The sequence below is a fragment of the Triticum aestivum genome, chromosome 4A (genome assembly GCF_018294505.1).
Source record: "Triticum aestivum cultivar Chinese Spring chromosome 4A, IWGSC CS RefSeq v2.1, whole genome shotgun sequence".
NCBI classification, from domain to species: domain Eukaryota; kingdom Viridiplantae; phylum Streptophyta; class Magnoliopsida; order Poales; family Poaceae; genus Triticum; species Triticum aestivum.
Window position 1 is genome coordinate 52,994,914 of NC_057803.1, and position 5,420 is coordinate 53,000,333.

Below are 5,420 nucleotides of genomic sequence, written 5' to 3' on the forward strand. Positions count from 1 at the left end.
CGGAGGCTTAGCTGCAGTCCAAGGACTCGCCTAAGTTATAAAAATCCTACCGAGTGAAGAGCAACCCTCTCACTCGGGGGCTTAGCTGCAGTCCAAGCACTCGCCTAAGTTATAAAAATCCTACCGAGTGAAGAGCAACCCTCTCACTCGGGGGCTTAGCTGCAGTCCAAGCACTCGCCTAAGTTATAAAAATCCTACCGAGTGAAGAGCAACCCTCTCACTCGGAGGCTTAGCTGCAGTCCAAGCACTCGCCTAAGTTATAAAAATCCTACCGAGTGAAGAGCAACCCTCTCACTCGGAGGCTTAGCTGCAGCCCTGTGCTCGCCTAAGTTATAAAAATCCTACCGAGTGGAGAGCAACCCTCTCACTCGGGGGCTTAGCTGCAGCCCAGTGCTCGCCTAAGTGGACTAAAGAATAAGTCGATTGCAGTACAGGCACCTTGCTTTGAACCTGCAAAAGACATTCCGAGCCGAAGGCAATCGTATTCAAGCACCAAATCCAAGTTTGAATCGACATCTAAAGGAACCGAAAGTGCTCAGGCGTCAAGCCTGTTAAGGTTTGTCGGTTACAATTCCACTCGGCATACCGAGGCAAATTTAAAGCGTCGAGCCAGAAGAAGTTTTTTACCCCTCCTGTGGAGGGCTGGAAGGTGCAACAAATTCATCAAGGTCAATTCCGTCGGCGATCCGAGTGGCAGCTGCAAGGAAAGTTTCCATAAAGGACCTGAAGTCGTGCTTCTTGGTATTGGCCACCCGAAGGGCCGCCAGCTTCTCTTCTCGCGCATCTTTGCAGTGGACTCGGGCCAGACACAGAGCGACATCTGCACCACACCGAGCCGAGGACTTCTTCCACTCCTGCACTCGACCAGGGATCGTGTTCAAGCGGGCCATCAGCGACTCAAGGTCATTCTGAAGTGTCTCCTCAGGCCAGAGCGTCGAGTCGATGCGAGATGTGGCGGCCTTCAGCCTTGCGAGATAGTCCACGACAGCTGCAACACGAGACTCCAGTCGGAAAACATCCATGGCAACTTCGTCGTTCACCGGAGAATTGACGGGGTCGAGGTTTGGCTCCAGTCGGCTGGTTTCTTCTTCAAAGTTTTGACAAAATTCTGCAAGGATGATCACTAAGTCAAGGGGATAGTCGAATGGAAAAAGCCACAATTGGAAATATTTGCCAAACATGGAGGTTTACCTTCAAGCATAAGAAACAGCTTCTTGGCAAGGCCACTCAGGAAGGCCTCCAGTTCAGTTTTCTTCTCAGTCAATTTGCTGACTTGGTCGGTCAGGGCAGCTTTATCAGTTTTCAGTCGACTGACCTCCTTGTTGGCAATCCCAAGAGCAGCTTTCAGATTGGTATTGTCTTGTTCGAGCTTGGTGACTGAAGCTAACTTCTCGTCAGCAAGCTTGATCTTCTCAGCTAGCTCAAGGTCTTTCTTCTGCTGGGCCTCCCTTACCTTACCTGCAAGTTACAGCAAGATCAGATTTTGAAACAAGCAAGGGGAAAAGCAGTCGTCAGGGTCTCACCAAACATACCTTCGGTCTCCTCCTTTGCCTTTGTCAGCTTCTCCTGAACCAGCTTCAAGCTCAGCTCGACTTGAGTATGTTTTTGTTCCAGCTCTGAGTAGCGAGCCACAAGATCACAGGAGTTCTGCGAAGAACCAATCGACTAAATGTCAAATATAATTCACTTCCGAGTGAAAAAGGGAAAAACACACGTTTCTAAGACTACAGCCAAATACAAGCATTCGACCGTAGTCTCGGGGACTACACCCAGTGGGTGCACTCAGCGTGCCCCCACTAATCCCGATGAAGACAAAGTCGACCAGTCGACCTCAAAAAAAAAGAGATGCATTCTCTAAGACTGTGATCAACTGCAAGCAGTCGACCACAGTCTCGGGGACTACACCCAGTGGGTGCACTCAGCGTGCCCCCACCGGTTTGTGAAATCCAGTCGACATAGTCGACTGAAAGAAAAATTGACGTCATAAAGCCTAAGGCCGACTGCCAGCAGTCGACCTTAGCCTTGGGGACTACACCCAGTGGGTGCACTCAGCGTGCCCCCACCGGTTTGTGAAATCCAGTCGACCAGTCGACTGACAGAAAGATTGACATCATAAAGCCTAAGGCCGACTGCCAGCAGTCGACCTTAGCCTTGGGGACTACACCCAGCGGGTGCACTCAGCGTGCCCCCGCTAACACGGAGTTTATTCGACACACCCAGTGGGTGACTACTATAAATTCCGGAAAAGAAAAGTTTTTGGTAGCATATCCAACAGAACAAACAGCGGTCGACTGACCTGGACATTGCTTTGGAGGGCAGAACTGGCGTCATAAGCTGCCTGGCTCGCGTCCCGGATGGTCTTCAGCTGCTCCATCATGAGTCCCGCCTGGCGTATTGCCTCCTTCGCTGCGCCAGCTTGGTCCTCTGGGACGTGGTGCGTCGTGAAGAGGGAGGGCTGCTGAGCACTCGTCAGTGGATTTGCGAAGGACACCGTGTGTCGAGTGGTGTTCTCTTCCTCCACAGTCAGAATCTCAGGCGCCGTCACATCCTGAGGCACCTTACTGGCGGACGCTTTCCGACTCCTCCTGCGTGTCAGTGGTTCTTCATCCTCGTCGTCGTCAGGGAGATTGATAACAGTGTTGGGTGGAGCTGCGGAGAAGAATCAGGATCAGAGATCGCGAGTCAGTCGACTAAGAACGGTGTTAAGAATACAGTACCTGGGTTCGAAGTTGCTGCATCCTCCATCTCGTGGTCATCAGCCCGGGCCGAGGTCTCAGAAGTAGCAGCACTGCAACTCCAAAGGATCAGTCGACTAACTTCAGCGTCGACCAGAGATAAAGTTCACACAGAATAAGAAAATATGAGCAGCACAGTTACCCTGATATGGTGGGGATGGACACCTTCATCTTCGGCAAGAGTTTGATCGGCTTCGACGAGGCCGCCCTGGGCTGCTTCGGCGCCTTTTCAGTCGGCACCGGAGAGGTGGTCCGAGGGCGCTTGGTCGACTGAGTGGCGGTCACAACCCCCTTACCACGTTCGGTCGAAGGGTCGTGGACAAGCTTCGACCGCCTTTCTGAGCGCGGCGGTACGACCTCCTCCTCCTCCTCTTCCTCGTCCTCGACGTCGTCTTCATCACCGACATCATCATCATCGTCGTCATCATCCTCTGCAACATCCGAGTCCCATTCCTCCTCTTCCTGGCTCTCGCCCCCGCTCGCCTCGCCCTCCTCAGTCGAAGCTTGTGCCCCATTGGGCATCGAGTACAGCTCGGTGAGGGCCTAGCAGATGCCCAGACAAGGATCAGTCGACCAGTCGGCAGGGTTAACAGAAATGAATACGACGAGGGCGCAGTGGAGAGCAGAGCAAGTGTACCTTGTTTGAGTCGCTGTTGTGGTCGAGTGGAGGAATCCTTCTGGCTCCGCGTGGGTTGTCCTTGTTTCCGGTGACGGCTGCCATCCATCTTTCCAGAGTGACATCGTCGACTGCTTCTGGATGGACTCTAGTCTCGTCTTCGGTCCCACAGTACAACCACATGCAGTGGCTCCGGAACTGGAGAGGCTGGATGCGACGCCTGAGGAAAACCTCCAGGAGGTCCATGCCCGTCACTCCCTCCCGAACCAACTGCACCACGCGCTCCATCAACATCTTCACGTCAGCTTTCTCCTCCGGAATCAGCTTCAGAGGGGAAGGCTTGCTCACTCGGTCCATGGTGAACGGAGGGAGTCCACTCGACTGCCCTGGCGTCGACTGGACCTGGCAGTAGAACCAAGTCGACTGCCAGCCTCTGACGGACTCGGGAAAGGTCATGGGCGGGAAGGTGCTCTTATTCCTCACCTGAATCCCCAGGCCTCCGCACATTTGGACGACTCGGGTTCTCTCATCACCTGGGCTCGCCTTCTTCACGGTCTGAGATCGACACGTGAATATATGTTTGAACAAACCCCAGTGCGGTCGACAGCCCAAGAAACCCTCACACATGGACACGAACGCAGCAAGATAGGCAATGGAGTTTGGGGTAAAGTGGTGGAGCTGCGCTCCGAAGAAGTTCAAAAAGCCACGAAAGAAAACACTCGGCGGCAAGGAAAACCCGCGATCAACATGGGTGGCCAAAAGCACACACTCACCCTCTTCTGGCTGGGGCTGCCACTCCTTCCCCGGAAGCCTCGCAGCTCCGTGGGGGATCAAGCCCTCGTTGGCCATGTCGAGGAGGTCATTCTCCGTGATGGTCGACTGGATCCAGTCTCCTTGGACCCAGCCCTTCGGCAGGCGGGATCTGGACGAGGACCCTCCGCGGCTGGTGGATCTCCCCTTCGCCTTCTCCGATGCCGACGCCTTCTTTGCACGCTCCAGCGCCGCCGTCTTCTCCTTGGCCATGGTCGCCGGCGAGATGCGCGAAGGGAAGTGGTGCGGGGGCGAGAGCGAGCACGCTGAGCAGGGAGGAAGGAAGCAGAGAGAGGGGAGAATGCTAAGGCGCAGCACAGAAATCCTCGCCGGGCACATTTATAAGGTCCCTTCCGAGTGGATGACAGGTGGGCCCGGTCGATCTAATCATATCTGGAACAGTTATGCAGACGGGATACGTGGCGAAAAAGGCGGCGCGGAGATCGAGGCGTCCATGCCCCGTCCCATCCGAACGCCGCGGTCCGCCCCGCTTCGCGCGCGCCCCCAAATTTCGCATCCCGCGGAATCCGCGAGCAACAAATCAGTCTGTCAGGCGCGGTGTTTCCGGCGATCCGTCGCTCGGAGATCGTCGAAGCCTGAAAGATCACTCGACGCAAAAACAGAATGGATCAAGTCGACTGAAGGCAAGTTGTTTCCTGTCGACGAAGGGATTCTTTGGTCCAGAACAGCGCACAACCGGAGCGCAAAGGTTAATCGGAAACGACATCAACTCCTTCTTCACTCGAAGCCTCAATCCATTCGGGGGCTAATGATGGGGTTATGTACCTAGGGTAGGGTCATGGACCTGATCCAAGTAACTTACCCCAGGACATCCTTAGAAGAGGTCGCCTTCCAGTCGACCAACGAGGATTCACTCGACTGGCCTGAAGGACTCGACCACGAAGACTCACTCGACCACCAGGAGGTCAAGAGGCACTCTGCACTGCAACGGCCTGTAATCAAGTAGACTTTATGATAGTAAAGGCCTTTATGTGGGGCGTTACCAGTAACGCCCCAGACTTAACTCACCTTAAACCCTCTCCTACGTGGGCTGGCTGGGGTCCTGGCGCACTCTATATAAGCCACCCCCCTCCACAGGCAGAGGGGTTCGGCACCTTGTAGTTCATACACTCATAATCCACTCGACCGCCTCCGGGCTCCGAGACGTAGGGCTGTTACTTCTTCCGAGAAGGGCCTGAACTCGTACATCCTTTGTGCTTACAACCTCTCCATAGCTAGGACCTTGCCCCTCCATACCT